Raw genomic sequence first — 21,727 nt, forward strand, 5'->3', positions numbered from 1 at the left:
ACTCTGGCCCCCCCCAGACAAGCAATAGAAAGAATAGGAACGGAATAGTGCCAAATTCGCAGCGGGAGACACGCTCACACACTGAGCCTAAAGAGCCAAAAGAAATACCCGACAACCAGCGAAGTCAAAAAGACGCCAGCGAGGAGAACCAACCGGAACTGCCTATGGACCCCAGCCTGCCAGAGGGCACCGTACATGAAGAATCAATGTTCCTCAAGGCTGCTCTGCAAACACTGTTCAAGGAGCAAACCAACAGGGTGACAACAGGGCTTAGAGCCCAAATCGTCAACTTGTGGAATAAGCTGGATACACTCCTGATAGAAACTTTCCTAGAGAGTGAAAGAGCAACAGCAAAGCTCCAGGCTTATATTGATTGTGGGACGAACAAAATGCCATAGCGCGTCCCCGCATACGCCCAAGCGCTGAGGACCACAACAACAATAGAGCAACAGCCGATTCCTGCTGCCCCCAGCATGAAGAAGGGGCCATCTTTAAGATGACCAACTGGTCATCTTAAAGCCAGCCACACCAGAGACTCACCACACGAGCGAAGAGGTGAAAAACTCGGTAATTACTAACCTTGGTGAAGATTTTAAAACCGCCAGAATAAAATCGATGAGGAAGACTCGCAACGTCGGCGTGATTATTGAAACTGAGACACAGGAAGAGGCGAATAAAATCATTGAAAACCCGAAAGTGCCCTCCCTGAGTCTCCATGCAGAAATGCCCAAGATAAAGGAACCGAGCATTATAGTTTATGACACTGGAAATGACCGCTCCCCAACCCAACTACATATGTACACTCATCTGGTGCGTTTCCTGGTGCGCATCAACGCAATTTAGCTATTTTCGACCTATTTAGCCTTCCCTGCTGAGATTCAGCAGGAACGTTTACCATCCCTAGCCCCGTGGAGGCAGGTCGCTACTACCCTTCAATTTTTAGCTATTTACACAATTTTTATTAAGATCTGATTGCTCTGATCAGAACCAAATCAAAACTCAAATCAATTTACAAGTCATCTAAAAATTTGCACCATAAATACATCTATATATATTTATATATACAACTTATGTATATTTATATACACAACTAAATGCATCATATTTACATTATATACAACTATATGCACCATATTTACATTATATATACACTGTATGCATCATATTTACGCCAATTATTATATACACAAAACTGTACATTGCAACGACAAGCAGTTGCTACACAAAACTAACTTCCGCTAACATGCGGGAAAACACTTATTTACAGTAGTGCTCCAAGCACTTCTTACTTACATACAACTGTACAATTTATACAAACTTAAACTGAGACTGAGAACTGCATAAAGCAGCACACATCGGGGGAGCCGACAGTCAAAAGGAACCCAACACTGTCTGCTGAGCAGCAGGAGAACTGACCAAGAGAAAACTGTACCAGAGTAAGTGCCTATGGAGCTGTCCCATAAGCAACTTTGCTTTTAATCACCTCAAGGTAACTTTTGTAGATAGGGCATTCCCTACTACGCACTGAGTGTTCAGTAGTACCTCCGCGCTTCAAGCACAGGTAGGCTTCTCAGCCTTTTTTAGGACAGTCCTTCTTCACACAGGTAGGCTTCTCGGCCTTTTTATGGCAGTCCTGCTGAAAGTGTCCCTCACCAGCACAGTGGCCACAAACAGCTTTGGCTTTACATCTTCTTGCTTTATGACCAAAGGCAAAGCACTTAAAACACTTAACCATAAGAAAGATGTCACGCACCTTGTATGACGACCAATGTAAAAACACTCTGCCGTTCTCGATCAGAATGTTCCGCAACTCTGTGGGAACATCAATGATCCAGGTTTTGGTATCTTTATTTGTAACTTTTGCAATAGACCGGATAACAACACTTGCTTGGAATTGAGCTCTATCTATCACTCGAGAACTGAAGTTCCGCTCGAACATCTCAGACAGGAAATCAGCTTTTTCGACATCTGGGTCGACGTCATGAATAATTAAGCGCTTGCCTAACTTCTTAGAGACTTCAGTTTTCACTCCCTTCGCCTTAATTGTTTCACAGTTTAAAATATTTTGTGCATCTTCTTTACTGGCTATTTCCACCACAACTCCTGTGTCCTTAATAGTTCTTAGACGACGAACATTGACACTCTTTAGAACAGGCTTTACAGTCTGTAAAACAACTTGTTTCACATCTTCACTGGTCTTAAGAGAATCTGTATCAGCCTTTATTAATACGGCGTGCACTTCTTCTTTTTGGTGGTAAGCTCGTCTGGCTACGCACGACATCCGCGTACGAAGTAGGCGCAACGTTGACTGAGGACTGGCTCATCTTCAACAGTCTGCGCGGTAGCACAGTGGTATCGTCATCGACCTCCCCACACCGGGTGGAAAAGGCCTGGGTTCGAATCCCGTCGATGACGCGAGAAACTTTAATGGGCTTTTTTCACTCCGTGGCTGAGTTAGTTGGTCTCACGCGTAGATAGCAAGGTTTTTCTCCCCAGTAACTGGGGTTTTTCCGTCCAGCAAAACAGGCAAATCAACCATAGAACATACGCAATTTACAGACATACGGGTTAATGTATTTAATTACCGGCAACCCTAAAATAATAATAATAATTTTGACTTATCTTCAACATCGCCCTTCAGCGACTGGTTCTCGGCAAAAACTTCTATTGCCTTGGCTTCCAGTTGGTCCCACATACTGAGGATTTTGTACATCGGCGCTCTGTTAACTTTGTTCGAGTCGTTGAACATATAATCATGGAGCTGCTGACGCACTATCTTCAATTCCTTCAAGTTTTCCTGTGAGTCTCCGTCCACATTGGAGGAGTCCTCTCTGAGCCGCTTCGCGGCAGTTCTCTGTACTGGCTGGATAATTGACGAGTCTTTAGAAGAGTCTTCTTCCATTAAGCATGCAAGGTCAACTGGATCGTCGCACACAGGAACGTCCATCTCCTCATTGGTCAATCTAGTCAGGCTTAGCTTAGCCCGTAGCTGAGCTGTAGTCAGTTCTTTTGACATGATGCAACACAACAATAAATAATTGTTTATGGTAATACAATGTTCGTTTCCAAAGAGTCCCACACTACACAATCTATTTAGACTAACAAAGTCCGTTAATCAAGGCCTATTTAGCCGACCAGGACTGGTCTGGCCGCCTACCCCGGACTGCGTGGAAGTAAGGCCTACCAGATAGCAGGCAGTAGTCACTGCACAGTAAAACAAGAAGTCTCTTTTGGAAGCACTAAGATCACTATAATTAACGCTAGATCAGAGCAACTAGAACACTGCACACAGACCGCCAAAATGGTACCGGGGCAACCCAACTATAGGACGAAATCTACAGAAGAAACCTGCAGCACGACATTCCAGATATTGACCCATCGGTGCTAATCACAGCTAAATACCAGACAAAGCCCAGAAGCCGTAACGCCACAAAATGGGTCATTGAGTTAGCCCCAAGAGCCTGGAAGATAATCAGCCAACAGACACGGTTTTACATCAATTGGGCAGCCACCGCTTTAGAGAGCACGTGGCTGTGCCCAAAAGCTTCCGGTGTTGCCGATTCGGCCATACCACACATACGTGTGCGCAACCACAAACCTCCTCAACTTGTTGGCACTGTGCAGGCATAGGCCACAACTACAACTCCTGCCCTAATAAACCCGCCCGACCAGTGTGTGCAAACTGCAAATTCTTAAAACTGCCACCAGATCACTCCATTAGAGACAAATACTGCCCCGTCTACATAAAAGCCAAAAGTGCTCAGCAATCAAGAACCAATTATGGGAACTCTTCATAAAAGCAATAATGTAAACACAATGAACTTTTCTCAACATAATGCACAACGGGCTAAAGCTGTTGCCGCACAACTAAAGAAGAAGGCCGATGAAGACAACTTGATGCCCTCTTCCTCCAGAAGCCTTACACGCACAAGAAAGAGGTGAAAGGCCCTCATGTATAAAATAGTTTAATATGACGGAGATACCCTCTGGGCAGCCTTGATAGTTCGCAATCCTGACCTCACGGTAACAAAATAACACAACTCTGCAATAAATGGGTCGCCTGTGCCCAAATCATCTCTCCATTAGGAGAATTCTATGCAATATCTTTATATTGTCGGCCCTGCGAAGACATTCTCCCTGAAATACATTACCTGCAAAACGTCCTCCATGAGCTCCCCAACGCCAAAGTAATAGTCTGTGCATATGTTAACCGCATATGTTAGTGCGCATGGCTGATCTATTGACCTTGTTCGAATCGTTGAACATAAAGTCATGAAGACTTTGACGCACCGCCTTCAAGTCCTTGAAGTTACCCATCGGGCTTTCCTTATCATCGGAGGAGTCCGGTCTGAGTCGTTTTACAGCAGTCCGCTGGTTCGATTCAACAGCCGCCGAATCATTGGAAGAGTCATCCATTTATACCTCAAGGAGATCTCCAGGCAATTGTTCAAGCACTACTTGCGTCGTTACTGGATCTGCACCTCCAGCGCTGCCGTCCGCAGTGATAGAAGCACCAAGATCAACGACCGCAGTCGTCTCTGAGTCCGATATCTTCGGGCCTAGCTTGGCTCTAGATGGCACAGACATGGTCAATGATAATACAGACACTTTTGCAACAGTACTTAATACAAGTATATATAATTATATGGTATTGTATGGTTTGGAACACAATGTTAGATTCCAACAGGGTCCCACACTGCACTGATCACTTTTGACCGACAAAGTCCGCCGATCAAGGCCTACCAGTTAGCAGTAGTCACTGCACAGTATAACAAGAAGTCTCTTGTGAAAAGCACTAAGATCACTATAATAAACGCTAGATCAAAGCAATAAGAACACTGTGCGCCCAGACCGCCAAAATGGTACCGGGGCGCCGGCTTGGCACATTATCATCAACATCATCATATTTACACTCATTGGAGCGTTCCCCGAGCAAAAGCTCAACAACGCAAATTAACTATTTACATCGACCTATTTAGCCTTCCAAGCCGTAAGGACTCGCCCTACTGCTCGGAAGTTTACCATCCCTAGCCCAGTGGAGGCAGGTCGCTACTACCCTTATTTGCACCATATTTACAACTCTCTAAGTGAGTAGAATTCTGATTGCTTTGATCTGAACCACAATCAAAATCTATATGAATTTGAAATCAAAAGTTTACATTTCAATTTTGAGATCAAAAGTACCATGTACATAATATACAATTCAGCAACGACAAGCAGTTGCAATATAAAACTAACATCCGCATGCATGCGGGAATAAATGAACCTATTAGTTTAAGTAGTGCCCTGAGCACTACATATGACATTTACATTTTTAAGATAGGTTATAAAAACTTTATATATACTTTCATTTTCAAAGAGCTTCTGCATCTCATGGGGAGAGGATACCCCTAACTGGCCAAGCAGCCTTTGTCTTGGCACGTCATATAATTGACATTGAAAAATTACATGCTGGCTATCCTCAATCTGCCCGCAACGACAGCAATCACTGTCCGCAAGGCCCAGTTGATGAAGCGGCAACCGAAGCACATCATCAACATCATCATATTTACACTCATTGAAGCGTTCCCCGAGCAAAAGCTCAACAACGCAAATTAACTATTTACATCGACCTATTTGGCCTTCCATGCCGCAAGGACTCGCCTTACTGCCAGAAAGTTTACCATCCCTAGCCCCGTGGAGGCAGGTCACTACTACCCTTATTTGCACCATTTTAACAACACTCTAAGTGAGTAGAATTCTGATTGCTTTGATCAAAACCACAATCAAAATCTATATAATATAATTTAAATCAAAAGTTTATATTTCAATTTTGAGATCAAAAGTACCATGTACATAATATACAATTCTGCAACGACAAGCAGTTGCAATATAAAACTAACATCCGCAAACATGCGGGAATATTTGAACCTAATAGTTCAAGTAGTGCCCTGAGCACTACGTATGATATTTACATTTTTAAGATACATTATGAAAACTTTATATATACTTTCATTTTCAAAGAGCTTCTGCATCTCATGAGGAGTGAATACACTTAACTGGCCAAGCAGCCTCTGCCTTGGCACGTCATATAATAGACATTGAAATATTACATGCAGGCTATCCTAAATCTGCCCGCAACGACAGCGATCACTGTCCGCAAGGCCCAGTTGATGAAGCCGCAACCGAAGTCCGTGTCCAGTAACAACCATAGCCTGGAAAACTCCAAGTTTAGGCCACTTGCGTATCTGTTCTAAGCGTGAGATGTCAGGCATCATCTCATACGTCACTCTGCCCTTAGAGGACGTCGTCCAACGCTCCTGCCATAGGCAGTGAACCTCTAGCGAAATTCTTTTGCTTTCAACTTTCAAGTCGGGTCTGCCGTATACTCTTCCCACATCGGGGCAACAACGGACACCCATCAACTCCAAAGGTAAGTTGTTCTTGGTTCGATATCGTAGGAGTTTCTCCAGAATCAGCAAGTCGACGGGCTCTGCACTTGCAAGAATCTGTAGGGCTTCTGTGGAGACAGTGCGGCAAGCTCTGGTCACACTTAACAGTGCAAACCGCTGAGCAGCCATCAAGTGGCGCCTTATTAAGCATCTGTCTATAGCCTGTCCCCAGGCTCCACAGGCATAGGTAATTATTGGAACAAAGAGGCACTTGTAAAGCATGTCCAAGTTCCTTCCTTTGATACCCCAGTCAGCTCGGGTGATTCTCCTAAGCTTCCCATACAGCTTCTTGATTTTATCCCTCATGAACTTCGCATGAGGAATAAAGCTCAGTCTCTGATCCAGAATGACCCCCAGATACTTTATCACTGGCGCAAAACCCAAGGAAAGCCCACCAAGGCCAACTGAGGGATGTCTATTAGGACTAAAATGTCCTTTCAGCATCATGCACTGCGACTTCGTCGGCGATATCATTAACTTGTGGACCGAGGCCCAAGTCTATATCCGATCTAACACCCAACTGACTTTTTGCTCCAGTTATAATCGGGCGTCACCGCACACAAGTACAGCAACATCGTCCGCGTAAGCTACAATCTCCACACCATTCCAGTCTTGGTTCAATAACTCGTCCAGGACGAAGTTCCACATAAAAGGGCCTATAATGGAGCCCTGCGGAACTCCTCTGGAGACCGTGTGACAAACTTTCTCGAAGCGGTTATAGACCACCACTCTCCGATCTTGAAAGTAACTACGCATGAGACGATAGATATCACTCGGACAGTCCACAAGTCTCAATCGGCATAAGATGCTTTCCCACAAGAGGCGGTCAAAAGCTCCCTTAAAATCAAGGAAAATGCCCAGGACGTACTTGCTTTCAGAGCTACGAACCAGCGAGAGCAGTCTCACCACGGCATCCTCAGCAGAACGGCCCTGTCTGAAGTCACACTACCAATCGGACTCCTGGTGCTTGTCTCTATACGCTGCATTCAATCGACTCATTATGAGTCTCTCAAACGTTTTTCCCAAGACAGATAGCAAGGCAATCGGCCTATAAGAAGACGGGTCCGTCCTCTCACGATCGTCTCCTTTTAGGAGCACGACAAGTCTGGCTTCTTTCTAACTCTGTGAAAAGGTGCACTCTTCAGGGCACTGGTTGTAAAGCGACAATAATAAGTCAGGAAAGTGTCTGAAGAATTCTTTCAGAATCTCAGCAGAAAAGTTATCAGTGCCAGGGGGCCCTACGATTTCGCATTCCTTTCACGGCCTGCTCGAGTTCAGCCATAGAAAACATCTCAGTGGATGTACCAGAACTACAGTAGTTCTGGTTAGCCAAACGTAGAGCAATCTGGTCTGCCGTCTCCACATCAACATCGTCGACAGGAAAAAGCGTGCTTAGAACCGTAAGCATCGTATCGTTCCAGGTCTGAGTCTCGCTCAGCCCTCCCAGAATTGTGTGCTGGACCTGTTCAAGTCGAACCTTTTCCATCACTAACCGGTATGGCACACCCCAAGGGTCCGAGTTGCCTCTGTCGGAGACAAAGTCCTGCCAAGCCTTGCGCTTGCAGTCTCGAATCTCCTTGACGAAGTTTCGTTTTGCCGTAGCATAACGCTCTCGGTAGTTGGCAAGGTTTAAGTAACCCGAACGACTAGCTCTCTGAAACTTTCTGCGAGTCTGGTTGACAAGGCGTCTAAGTCTACTGAACTAACCGCACCACCAGGGAACAGACGTCGTCCTATTCCTACCCCTCCTCATGGATGCTTTGCAAGCCCTTTGAAGCATTTTATTCACTAAAGAAACTCTTTGGGCCGCCAGGCTACGACTCCATAGCTGTCTTCATGATTCATTGGCAGTTACACTGTCTAAGACTGACGTAAACCTACTCCAGTTAGCAGTACTCGCCACAAACCTATCCACGTAACAATTTTCAGTTCTACGTTCAAAAGGACGGACCTCGCATCGTAAGACCCTGTGATCGCTAGTCGACCAATCGGTCTCCACGGACCACTTAGTGATTTCATTAACTAAGGTACCAGTGCAAAGAGTTATGTCGATGTTAGACTCTCCTTGCTGTGTAGAAAAGGTACAAGGTTGGTTAGGGACATTTAGGATTTCGAGCCTATTAGCCAAGATACAGTCTTCAAAAAGTACCCCTCTATAATCCGAGGTTGTACTACCCCAACTCACCGACTTGGCATTGGCATCGATACCTATGAGTAATTTCTTACCCATTAACTCAGTACAAAGCTCATCGACATATCGGAGATAGGCATGTGGTTCTTCACTAACCAAGTACACTCTGCCAAATGAATCAATAATCTCGGCACAAACAAAGTGCGTGGAGCACAGCTTCTGCAACTGGGTATCCACCAATTCTTTGTTACAGACAATTATCGCAGCCTGACTACCCTGACCAGACTGAACAACCCTATAATCTAGGGGATAGCCACGAACTTCATCGTTGGCTATGTATGGCTCTTGCAAGAGGATATAGTCACACTTTTCACTACTAGAGCGCTCTGCCAACTGTAGAGCGACCGGGTACGATCTCTGACCGTTGATCTGTATAACTCGGAAAACATCGTTGGAAGCCGTATTGGATGTACTATCCATACACGACCTTACTCTTGATTTGTTCTGAGTAACTCATGTAGATAGGGCAATCTCTACTTCTAACAGAATGGTCGGAGGTTTTCCCTCGCCTAGCACAGTTAACACATTTTGGCTTCTCAGCCTTTTTTAGGGCACTCTTTGTAAAGGTGGCCATCTCCCGCACAGTGACCACACACAGTCTTCGACTTACAGTTCTTCGCTATATGCCCGAAGGCAAGACATTTAAAACACTTAACCGTGAAATATATGTCACGGACTTTATAGGACGACCAATGCATGAATACTCTTCCTTTCTCGACGAGGATGTCCGCAGCTCGGCAGAGACCTCGATGATCGAGTTTTTGGTATCCTTATTGGCAACTTTCGCCACTGACCTGATCAAGGTATCTTTCTGGAGTCGAGCTCTTGTTACACCGCATGAACTGAAGTTACGCTCATACAATTCTGATAGAAAATCTTCCTTTCCGACTTCTGCATCTACATCGTAGATAATGAGACGTTTCCCAGGTTTCTTGGGGATCTCTGTCTTTAGATCCTTGGCTTTTATCGTCTCGCAGTTAAGAATGCGTTGTGCGTCTTCCGTGCTGTCCACCTCCAGCACCACTCCATTATCCTTTATGGTTCGCATTCTTCGAACATTAATACTCTTTAACGCAGGCTTTACAGACTGTAATACCACTTGCTTTACAGCCTCACTGGTTTTAAGAGTCTCAGAGTCAGATTTTATGAGAACAGCATGGACTTCTGCTTTCTTAGGGGTTGAGCGCTTCTGGCTCTGTACCACAGTTGCGTACGGTGTAGGCGCAACGCTGACGCAGGGTTGACTCCTCTTCAGTGCTGCCTTTAAAGATTGGTTTTCGTCGTATACTTCGATAGCCCGAAGCTCCAGTTCGTCCCACATTCCTAAGTTAATCCGCATGGCTGATCTATTGACTTTGTTCGAATCGTTGAACATAAAGTCATGAAGACTTTGACGCAACGCCTTCAAGTCCTTGAAGTTATCCATCGGGGTTTCCTCATCGTCGGAGGAATCCGGTCTGAATCGTTTTACAGCAGTCCGCTGGTTCGATTCAACAGCCGCCGAATCGTTGGAGGAGTCATCCATGTATACCTCAAGGAGATCTCCAGGCAATTGTTCAAGCACTACTTGCGTCGTTACTGGAACTGCACCTCCAGCGCTGCCGTCCGCAGTGATAGAAGCACCAAGATCAACGATCGCAGTCGTCTCTGAGTCCGATGTCTTCGGGCCTAGCTTGGCTTTACATGGCACAGACATGGTCAAACTTTGCAACAGTACTTAATACAAGTATATATATTTATATGGTAATATATGGTTTGGAACACAATGTTCGATTCCAAGAGAGTCCCGCACTACACTGATCACTTTTGACCGACAAAGTCCGATGATCAAGGCCTACCTAGCCGACCAGGACTCGCCTGGCCGCCCACCCCGGACTGCGTGGAAGTAAGGCCTACCAGTTAGCAGTAGTCACTGCACAGTAAAACAAGAAGTCTCTTGTGGAAAGCTCTGTGATCACTATAATAAACGCTAGATCAAAGCAATAAGAACACTGTGCACCCAGACCGCCAAAATGGTACCGGGGTCAACCGAAGCACAGTGCAACCCCTGACCCACGGGGTATTGCTAACGGCTAGCGCCTCGAAGAATTCCTCACCAACAATAGCCTGGCTATATTAATCCAGCCGAACAATCCGCCCACCTTCTCAAGCACATTATGGGAAGCAACAATAGATGTAAGCTTTGCTACCTGCTCCATTGCTGGACATATATCTTCATGAAAGGTCAGAGAGGATTGGACAAACTCTGACCACAGAGTTATTACGTTCCAGATGCACCGTGCCCTTAACAGACAACCCACATCTAGAATAAGCGTCAACAGATTCGCCCTTGACAAGGCTAAATGGAAACAATTTCAAGAAGCACTGATTGGCTCTGTCCAAACTTTTGACTATAGAACTCTTACCCCGGACCAAAACGAACGCGCCATTGTAAACATAATTATACAGGCTGCAAACGTAACCATCAAAAAGAAGAAACCATTCCCAGGCGCGGTCCCCTGGTGGTTCCGGAGCTTCAGAGACTGCGACACGAGGTAAATACAGGCAGGAAAAATTTTCAACGAGCAAGAAGATCCTGGCCGGCAGCAGAAATGCAGGTCCTCAGGCAGCAATACCGCGAGGTCAGGAATGAATACAGCGCCTTGATCAGAACATGGAAGAAACGATCCTGGGAAATGCTAGTTTCAACTACTGGGAACGATTATCCCTGGGGGGGGTGTCTGCGTAGGTAGAACAGTGGTATTGTCACCCCACACCGGGTGGAAAAAGCCCAGGTTCGAATCCCGTCGATGACGCGAGGAACTTTAGTGGGCTTTTTTCACTCCGTGGCTGAGTTAGTCGGTCTCAGGCGTAGATAGCAAGGTTTTTTCCCTCAGAAACTAAGGTTTTTTCGTCCAGCAAAACAGGCAATTCGACCAGAGAACACATGCAATTTACAGACACGAATACGGATTAATGTAATTATTTACGGGTAACCCTAATATAGTAATTTAATTTGATACCCCTTGGGGGTTGTATTATAAAGTCGCAATGAACAAGCTACCCAAAGTACAGGTAGTCCCCTCGACTAAAACACCTGCTGGCTTCTATACAAAATCATGGCACCAATCAATAGACAATATCCTCAATACCACCTTTTGGCAACTCCCCACAGCTCACTCCACGGAGCAGCTCCGTCTCTGAGAAGAAAACAATGCGACGACCCATTAACACTAGCAGACCTCTACTTGGCGACAGCCGAAATACGAAACAAGAAGATGCCTGGTGAAGACTATCTGGAACCAGAAATCGTGAAAAGAGGCCATAGAATACATCCCAACAACTATCCTAAATTTGTTCAACCACTGTCTCTCTGCAAGCCACTTCCCCCAAGACTGGAGATCTGCTCAAATCCAACTGATCTTGAAGAACCCGACAAAATGACAGGAACTTCCGGAGTCGTAGAGACTTATAGCACTATTACCGGTACTGAGCAACTATTTAAACACTTATTCCACAACAGAATAGAAACCCACTACCTAGAAGCAGGGCTACGATCCCCCAAACAATTTGGCTTTCGTAGAGGCTGCGCCATTGTAGACGCCTTGGAACGTATAATAACCGCAGCTACCAACCGTAACCGCAAATACTTCCTGATGATCTCTGTCGATTTTGCCAGGGAATTTGACTCACTCTGGTGGCCAAATGTACTCGGCAGACTCCGGGAAGCAAATATCCCCAATAACCTGTAGCACTGTATCAAAACCTACCTATCTGATAGAAGGATCGCAGTATGTGCTTCCTACTCTCAAGTTACTCGGCCTATCTTCCGTGGGTACCCGCAAGGTTCAATCCTGGGGCCACTCCTTTAGAATCTGGTGATGGACGGCTTCCCCAATCAGAATCTCAATGGGGCAGATTCACAAGCTTTTGAAGACGACTTCGTCCTGATGGGGGAGGCGGACAGCCGGGCACAACTGGAAGCCACTGCAAACCGGGCAATTGATTCCCTGCAAACGTGGGCGAAACAGAACCACCTAACTATATCACCAACCAAGACATCTTCAATACTCCTCAACGGTTCTCTCGACACGAGAAGGCGATAACAAATCAAAATAGAAGGAACCACAATTAAACTAACTACAGAACTAAAATACCTTGGAATCGTACTGGATAAAAACTTATCCTTTATCCCACACCTCGTTTATCTCCAGAGAAAGATCAGGAACTACACAGCACTCATAGGAAGAGTCACACGAAAAGATTGGGGACTAAGGAAAAGGACCATGTCTCTCTATTACAAGGCTTTTTTCATCCCTGCCGTCTCATATGCTGCAGGTATTTGATACAACAAAGCAACCACGGCTGTCAACAAAAGGAAATTAGATCAATACAGCGTGGCATTTTGCGCACCACCACAAGAGCGTGCTGCTCTGTCAGCTCTCATGCGCTGCAGGATCAACCCCCTAGACCTGGAAATTGTCCGCTGCGGCATGTTCTTTCAACTGTCCAGAGGTAAAAGTGTATCCTGCATCGGCTTCACTACCGATCCAGCTAACAACAGCAACATAGAGGAAAAAACGTCTTATCAAACATCTCCGGCAAACCTGGCGGTCCCGATGGGCAGAATCAACTGAAGGTGCCATAACCTGGAAATTCCTCCCGGACGTTATCCATGTCTAACCCCACAAGCCAGCCTGGTTCTCACCGGGGCTCTACACCACCTTCTTTCTAACGGGTCCCGGTTCCTTTAATGCCAAACTTTCGACCTTCTGAATAAAAGAATCACCACTATGCCACTGCGGTGAAAATCAGAGATGGACACATCTGATGCATGAATGTCCCCTCTTTGAGGACAAAAGAGCATGAATGTCCCCTCTTTGAGGATTTTTCAATCCTTCGGGTTGAAATAAAAATATGTTTCAACCCGAAGTATCGGGAACACCTTGTACTGTGGGAGGAGGAGTACTGCAGAGCGCGCTCGCAATTTGCGCACGAACCGTTCAGCAGACTACGAGCACTAACACAACTTCCCTAGACTCGCAACTGAAACTCTGACAACCGAAACGGACAACAAAAACTAGGAATTTACTGGATGAGATCTAGGTCCCTTTAGTGACACCATTCCACACTGACATCCTGATTATTGGACCAGCAATGGACGGGATCCTATCCGAACACCGACCAATTATTGGACGGGACACTGTCGCGGACCTGACGAAGCCACAGCTTTGGTGCATACACGCCATGTTGGCTATTTTGGTATTTGGTATTTGGTACGTTGAGGGTCTAGCGGCTCCTGGGATTTCTCCCATCTCCGCAGTGTTCTCTGTATCGAGTGACAGCATCCTGTCAAGCCAGAGATTTAAAGTGTAGGGATCGTGAACAGTGTAGTCTGCTGTGCCTATTGTTCATCTAGCTTATTGGCCATCGGACCCCTGATGGGACCCGACGTTGCCCATACCGCGCCACGTGGAGGCTACCCAGGTGTTACCAGTAAGGAATCAGTACTCTGCCAGGTCCTGCCACCTACTTTCCTCAGATTTCAGTGGCTAGGACCTATTAAAAAAAGACCTTGCTTTAATCGCTGTTGGTGCTTTTGTTTAGTCATAGAGATTTGCCTTAAGAGCGAGAAGGGATTGTACGGATGAATTTTATTTTTTGGCCGAAAAGGGCGGGCAAGCAATTTTTGTGTAGTTACAATTTTGACATGTGGGGCTGTGCGCTGTGAAGGTAGACAGATTTGGGTGGGGAGAAGGAAGGCTGGAGGGCAGAAAAAGAAGAAAGAGACCGATAGAGAAGGTGGCCCCCAAATGTTCAGTGGGCATGCTCATGCCACACCAGAGGGAAAGTGGGTTTTGCAGGGAGAGGAGGGAACAGGAGTGTCCCCGCAGCCGGGAAAAGAAGATAAAGCAGGAGTTGGACCTGGGTCTGCATTTGGCTAGTTGGCAACAAGGCTTCAATCTAAGTCGTTCACTTTGACTCTCCGGGTTGTGGACTTAGTCTCGGCAGAGGCCAGGATGTCTCACCTACACGTGACAGGCCAGCTACATATAGTTTCCAGTGTTTGATCGCATCCAGTTAGGACTCAGTTGTCGTTCAGATGCTGTAGGTTGTCCCCACCACTTTTGTTCAAGTCCTGTAGTCACTCAGCTGGTCGTCAATGGCCAGTTGTGTTCTTTGTGTCCATCGGTGGTCCAAAGTCTGAAGTTTGTTTCAGGGTGGTGGAAGTGCTCTTTGCCTCGCGAAGAGATTTTGAGCGAAAAGCGTGAAAGCCTTATAGTTTTCTTCTTCCTGCAGCACTATGTCCTCCTGATTTCTAAGGATGGAGCGTAGTTTGGTAAAGTGTAAAGTGTAAAGTGTGTTATTGTCATACGGCACCAGGGGTTTCCCCATCTCCGCGTTGTTTTCATTGTGGATGAACCAGTTCATTGGGAAATGCCAGAGATTTAAAAGTGTGAGGGACTTGCTCATGTGTAGTGTCGTGTACCGTTGTTCATCTGGTCATTTAGCCGCTAGACACCTGCTGAGGCCCAGCATTGCCCCACTTACGCCCCGTGGAGGCAGACCAGGAACCCAGTAGACTCAGTTTTACTCTGGCAGGTCCTGCCGCTTACTTTCCTGAGATTTCAGCGGCTAGGACCTATAAAAAAATAATAAATAAATAAAATAAAAATAAAAAAATCCATTAGGTTAGTGACGATGCACACACATATATATACACATGTACAATTTCATACATATGTATACATACACTTATGAGTTGGCGTGGGAGTATGATCGCTAAGGTTGTCATGCCGAATTTGGGCTCAAGGATTTTTGGCACGTTAATTTTTGTTGTGTGGGGCTTTCGTTAGCATAAAGATAGAAGTGGGGAGGAGACAGAAGACTGGGGGGGTGAGAGACAGAAATATGGGACTAATAGAGTAGGTAGCCCCAGTTTTCAGTGAGGCATGCCCATGCCCCACCAGAGTAGAAGATGTAGGGTGGCGAGAAGGGGAGGGAGCGAAGGTTGTCTCCTCCCCCCCTCCCCAAGGATGTGGGAATAAAAGGTGAAGGGGACTGGAGTGCCCTCTTCAGGTCGCCGTCAGTCTGTTGGCAGTTATGCTGCTTTTTGTCCTTCTCTGTTTTCAATGTCACTCATGGGGTTATCCCTGTCCTAACGTCTCTTCCTAATGAGTCTGGTATCCCGCGAATTTCGGTTTTCTGTTTCATCTGGTAGCGTTTCTTGTCAGTCTCTGTGTTGATTGCTGTAGATTGCAATTAGCATTTCCCTCCTAGCGAATAGATCCTGCGCGAAGAGGGAGAGCGCCCTGTATTCTTCCTCTGAGTCCAGGAAGTGGGACTCCAATCCCTTCGGAAGGTATCTGATTTTTGATATGAGAATCCCTCTGAGGTCCTCATATTGTGGACATTCATAAGCTATGTGGCTCCAGCTTTCGCTCTTCCCGCATGTACAGCTGGGATCGTCGGTGAGACCCAACCCATAAAGCTTTTCATTGTAGGGGCCATGTCCTGTTAACAGTGTTGTCATGTGGTACCCTGGGAAGTACCACACCGGTTGTTTTGGATATATCTTGCGGATGTCCGGTAGGAATTTTTTCGTCACTTCTCCCTTGGTGGTCTCAGTCCACATTCTCTGCCAAAGGTTTAGGAGGTGGGTCTGTAACCTGACTTTTTCATTCTTTAGGCTGTTCGCGGGATCAGTCGTGTAGCCCTGGTGGGTGGGAGCCACTCCTCTGGACAGCAGGAACAGCAACCTTGCCTGGATAACCTCCAGATCCACGGGGAGCACTCCGGCAAGCACCTGCAGTGCTGGGGTGCTTACTGTGCTGCAAGCTCGCGTTGTTGTGAGTAATATGGTCCTTTGGATCGTTTGAAGTGTTCTTCTGTTCACAACCAGTGCTGCTTTGGGAAACCACACTGCTGCTGCATAGGTGATTGCTGGTAGGAAAGTTGTTTTGTAGTATATTGACAGGGTTCTCTTTTTGAGACCCCACTCTTTCTTTGTGATCCTGGCTACCATCCCAGAGTAGCCCCTGATTTTTCTCCGGATGTATTTCAGGTGCTGCTGGAAAGACAAGTTATTATCCAGGATTACGCCTAAGTACTTTAGCTCGCTCGCGAATTTTATGGTGACATTTTCAATTTTTATTTGCGGGGGCCGCCGCAATTGTAGTTTCCCTCTGAGGAGGATTGATGAGGTTTTTTCTGGTGAAATTCTTAATTGGTTTTTGGAAGCCCATTGTTGTAGCTGCTGTAGTGCCCGGTTTGCCAACACCTCCAGTTGGGCCCTGGAGTCTGCATCCACTGTCAAGGTAAGGTCATCTGCGAACGCATGCACTCCCACAGGTCCCAGGTCCATTTCTAGGAACTCATCGAGGACCATGTTCCACAGGAGTGGCCCCAGAACCGACCCCTGCGGACATCCTCTGTGCACCTCTCTCATAAGTTTCTGGTACTGCACGTTTATCTCCACTCTTCTTTGGGTTAGATAACTTTCGATGACTTTATACAAGTTTATCGGCACTCGGGCCTTCCTCAGCCTCGCCAGGACGCTTGGCCACCAAAGTGAGTCAAATTCCCCGGCAAAATCAACGGAGATGAGCAGTAAGTACTTTTGTCTGCAGTTCTGCATTGTCTTGAGCAGATTTCCCAGTGCATCCACAGTTGAGGTCCCCGGTCTGAAGCCATACTGGTTTGCGGATTGGAGGCCTGCTGTTTCATAGTGATTTGTTATTCTTTTATGGAGCAATCTTTCAAACAGCTTGCTGGCACCTGGGAGCAGTGCGATCAGTCGATAGGCCTCTGGGTTTTCTGGATTCTTTGTAGGATTTTTTAGTATTAATTTTAGGGTAGCTATTTTCCATGTAGTTGGGAATAGGCCGGTTTCTAAGCATCTATTGTATAATGTGAGGAGTAATTGTGGCTGAAATTCCACTGTTTTTTTCAATATTTCGGGTTCAGTGAGATCAAGGCCTGGGCATTTCTTGTTTCTGATTCGACGTGCAGCCTCCCCGAGTTCATCCAGGGTAAAGGGGGCTTCTATCTCTTGACTGTTGTAGTTGTTGTTGTTTTCACATATGTGTTGCTGTGCTGGTAAGATTGGCATTTCTAGTTTTAGGAATATTGTATCTAGGATGTTATTTATCGACTGATCCCAAGTGGTGGTAAGATTTCCATGCTGGGTCCTGGTGGTAGCAGTCACCTCCCCCCTGGGTAGCTTATTGGTAGTTACCTTATAGACTACTCCCCAGGGGTCAGTGTTTCCGGTTGTGGAAACTAGGAGCTCCCAAGCTTGCCTTTTGCTTTTCTTGATGGCTTCGGTATATTGGTTTCTGGCTTGTTTATATCTCTGTCTTAATACTTCGACTTCATTTGCTAGCCATGTTCTTCGGGCTCTTTGAAAGGCTTTTCTTTCTTTCATCATTCTCCGCCGGAGGGCTGCAATCTCCCGAGTCCACCAAGAGACCGCTCCCATTTGAGGATGTTTTTTCCTGATGGTTTGATTGCTTATGTCAATTATCAGTTCCGTGGTTGCCTTCTGTAGATCATGTGGGTTGTTTCGTGGATCCAGGGACCGCGGTTTGTTAGGAATCGCTGTAGTTAAAAGCTCCTTGTATTTCGGCCAGTCTGCTTTGGCGACAGCGTGTCTGTGGCGTATTTGCTTTACAATTTTTTCCCTTGTCAGTGTTCTAGTTATTTTTCAGGTGATGACTCGGTGGTTCGAGGTGGTCCGCGCTTCCTCCAACTTCCAGTCGGCCACGTGGTTTGCCAGGTTTCTAGTTGCCAGGGAGATATCTAGAGTGGCCTCCCAGAGGATGATGCAGTATGTTGGTAACTGGTGCGGCTGGTTCAATACTGTGAACTGCGAACCCAGTATGAAATCCTCGAGCTGTTTCCCGTTTGCAATTCCCCTTCGGTCAGCAGTTGACGTCCGCTCCTATAATTATTTTTTCGTTTGGTAGGGTGTTCTGGAGGTGACGTAAGTAGCTAATTGTGTTCTCCATTTCCTGTCCCGGCCTGCTGTAGAGGGCCACAACATAAAGGGAACCCAGTGCTGTGATAATCTGGGCACAAGCAGCCCAGGCCGTACAGAGTTGGGTTATTTTGGTTGCGGTTATGTTTGCAATTCTGATTAGAACCGCTGCCCATGGGGTGTCCTTTTCAGTATGGATTACCTTATATCGGAGTGGGTACCTCGCTACCCGCCCTGCGTGGACGTATGGCTCTTGCAGAATAATTACGTCTATATTTTCCTCGTCAGCCTTGACCCTGATTTGGTCTGCCACTGCTTTGGCTCGCTGTGTATTTATTTGTATTATTTTGATCATTGTTTTATTATATTCTTTAGTTCTTGTCCCCATAGTTGATTCTATTTTGGTAGTTGCTCTTGGCTTTGAGATAGGTCGGGCAGTTGGGATCCCTGATTGAGTGGGTATGATCCAGCTTCATGGACTTGCAGTTTTAGCAGGCAGCTTCTTTGTCTTTGTGCGGACAATCCTTAAATCCGTGTGCCTTCTCAGTGCAATGTCCGCACGTTGGGACCGTTTGGGAGCATACGTGAGAGGAGTGGCCGAACTTGCAGCATCTAAAACTTTTGGGAACTGCCACTCGTTCCCGAAAGCGATAGCTACCCCATTCTATGTATACTCTTGTCCTATCTTTTAAGACTTGCCATGCCTCTGGGCTGAGTTCAACGCTCCAACTATTATTGATTCCGCCGCTTTCCTTTACGTGGAATTTTGGAGTTTGGTAAACAGCAGGCCACGGAGGTCTTCATATATATTACATTCGTAGAGCAGGTGCTCCCAAGTTTCTTCTTGTCCACATCTACAGTGCGCTATGTCCGAGATTCCAAAATCGTGTAGCTACTTCCTGAAGGATCCATGCCCTGTCAGCAGGTAAGTGGTAGGAAGTCCAGGAGAGTACCAGGTCGGGTAAATAGGGTATGTTGGCTATCTGAGCTGGCTCCTTTTTTCGGCCCTTTCTTCTCCCTCACCCAGGCGGGGGGGAGGTGACGGCTTTTCTGTCTCATCTCCTGCTCGCCTACCCCACTCTTCCCTCTGGTGGGGCATGGGCATGCCCCACAGATTCCACCTGGGGTCGTCTTGTCTATTGACCTCATTCTTCTGTCTTGCGATTAATTGCTGGGTTAGTGATGAATCCAATGATGGTAGTGGAGATTCCTTTGGACAGATGATACAACATGTCATCATCAGACTGCACTTGCTGGAGGGCACTGCAAATTGCTGCTAGAGCGAACTGGGTGGGGCTTCCTTTCCCAGCCCACTTTCTCTCCCAATCCCTGGTGGGGTGAGGGGAAGGTCTTTCTTCAACCCCTACCCACCCCACCACCCCCTCTTTCCCCTCTGGTGGCGCAAAGGCATGCCCCACTGATATACGTGGTGTTGCCTTCCCTATTGACCCCATATTTCTGTCTTTTCCCCCCAGCCGTCCATCTCTCCCCCTACTCTACCTATATCGCCAGCCAAAGCGAATGGCCCACACAACGAAAAATTTTAAAGGCCAAACTCGACACACTTTGCTACCTCTTTCGGCCTAACTAGATTCAGGCGTTTATCCCTCACCCCCCCTTTTTTTATAGGTCCTAGCCACTGAAGTCTCACGAAATTAGGTGGCAGGACCTGCCAGAGTACCTATCTAAAAATACTGGTGTACCTGGTCTGCCTCCACGGGTAAAATGTGGGCAAAGTTGGGCCTCAGTATGGGTTCAGCGGCTAAACGGCCAGATGAACAACAGAACACAACACTACACATGTACAATATCCATACACTTCTAAATCTGTGGCCTTCCCAGCGAACTGGCACACACACAATGAGAGCAATGCGGAGATGGGGAAACCCCCTGGTGACGTTAGACACTAAATACACTTTACACTTTTTGTGAGTGTACCATGGAGGCAGGCCAGGTAACCACTAGTTTAAATTAGCACTCTGGCAGGTCCTGCCATCTAGTTTCCTGATATTTCAGTGTCTAGGACCTTAAAAAAAATTGTATGGGGATATTGCGCTAGAATTGGAAGAGCCAAAATGGTTGGCGAACAGCATAATTTAGATACGGTTATTTTTGGCGTGTGGGGCATTCGCTTGCATACAGATAGAGTTGGGTAGGGAGATGAAGATTGGAAGATAAAGATAGAAGAATGAGGTCAATAGAGAAGACGACCCCAGGTGGAATCTGTGGGGCATGCCCATGCCCCACCAGAGGGAAGAGTGGGGTAGGCGAGCAGGAGATGAGACAGAAAAGCCGTCACCTCCCCCCCGCCTGGGTGAGGGAGAAGAAAGGGCCGAAAAAAGGAGCCAGCTCAGATAGCCAACATACCCTATTTACCCGACCTGGTACTCTCCTGGACTTCCTACCACTTACCTGCTGACAGGGCATGGATCCTTCAGGAAGTAGCTACACGATTTTGGAATCTCGGACATAGCGCACTGTAGATGTGGACAAGAAGAAACTTGGGAGCACCTGCTCTACGAATGTAATATATATGAAGACCTCCGTGGCCTGCTGTTTACCAAACTCCAAAATTCCACGTAAAGGAAAGCGGCGGAATCAATAATAGTTGGAGCGTTGAACTCAGCCCAGAGGCATGGCAAGTCTTAAAAGATAGGACAAGAGTATACATAGAATGGGGTAGCTATCGCTTTCGGGAACGAGTGGCAGTTCCCAAAAGTTTTAGATGCTGCAAGTTCGGCCACTCCTCTCACGTATGCTCCCAAACGGTCCCAACGTGCGGACATTGCACTGAGAAGGGACACGGATTTAAGGATTGTCCGCACAAAGACAAAGAAGCTGCCTGCGAAAACTGGAAGTCCATGAAGCTGGATCATACCTGCAGAAATTGCTGCTGTTCAGTTCGGTTGTGATGTTTGTATCCCAGTCCCTCGGGTTATTCTTGCCACCAGTGCTGTGTAATTTCTTATTTTCTTTTGGATATACTGTAGGTGTGGGTAGAAGGACAGTTTCGAGTCCAGGATTACACCAAGATGCTTAAGCTAGGTGCGATGCTTGATGGTTGTGGCATTGATCTTAATCTGCGGTGGTCTGGTTGAGTTTAGGTTCCCTTTCAAGAGGATGCTGGAGGTTTTCTCAGCCGAGATT

The 21,727-nt window shown here is 46.6% G+C and overlaps 1 protein-coding gene across 1 annotated transcript in view; it reads left to right on the forward strand.

Annotated features, from left to right (window-relative positions):
• The window catches only part of LOC150088274 (uncharacterized), a 694,119-nt gene that overhangs the window by 436,453 nt on the left and 235,939 nt on the right, over positions 1–21,727 (forward strand). The gene's annotated exons all lie outside the window — the stretch shown is intronic.

The sequence above is a fragment of the Mastigoproctus giganteus genome, chromosome 3, assembly GCF_048544385.1.
Source record: "Mastigoproctus giganteus isolate SK-2022 chromosome 3, ASM4854438v1, whole genome shotgun sequence".
NCBI lineage: Eukaryota > Metazoa > Arthropoda > Arachnida > Uropygi > Thelyphonidae > Mastigoproctus > Mastigoproctus giganteus.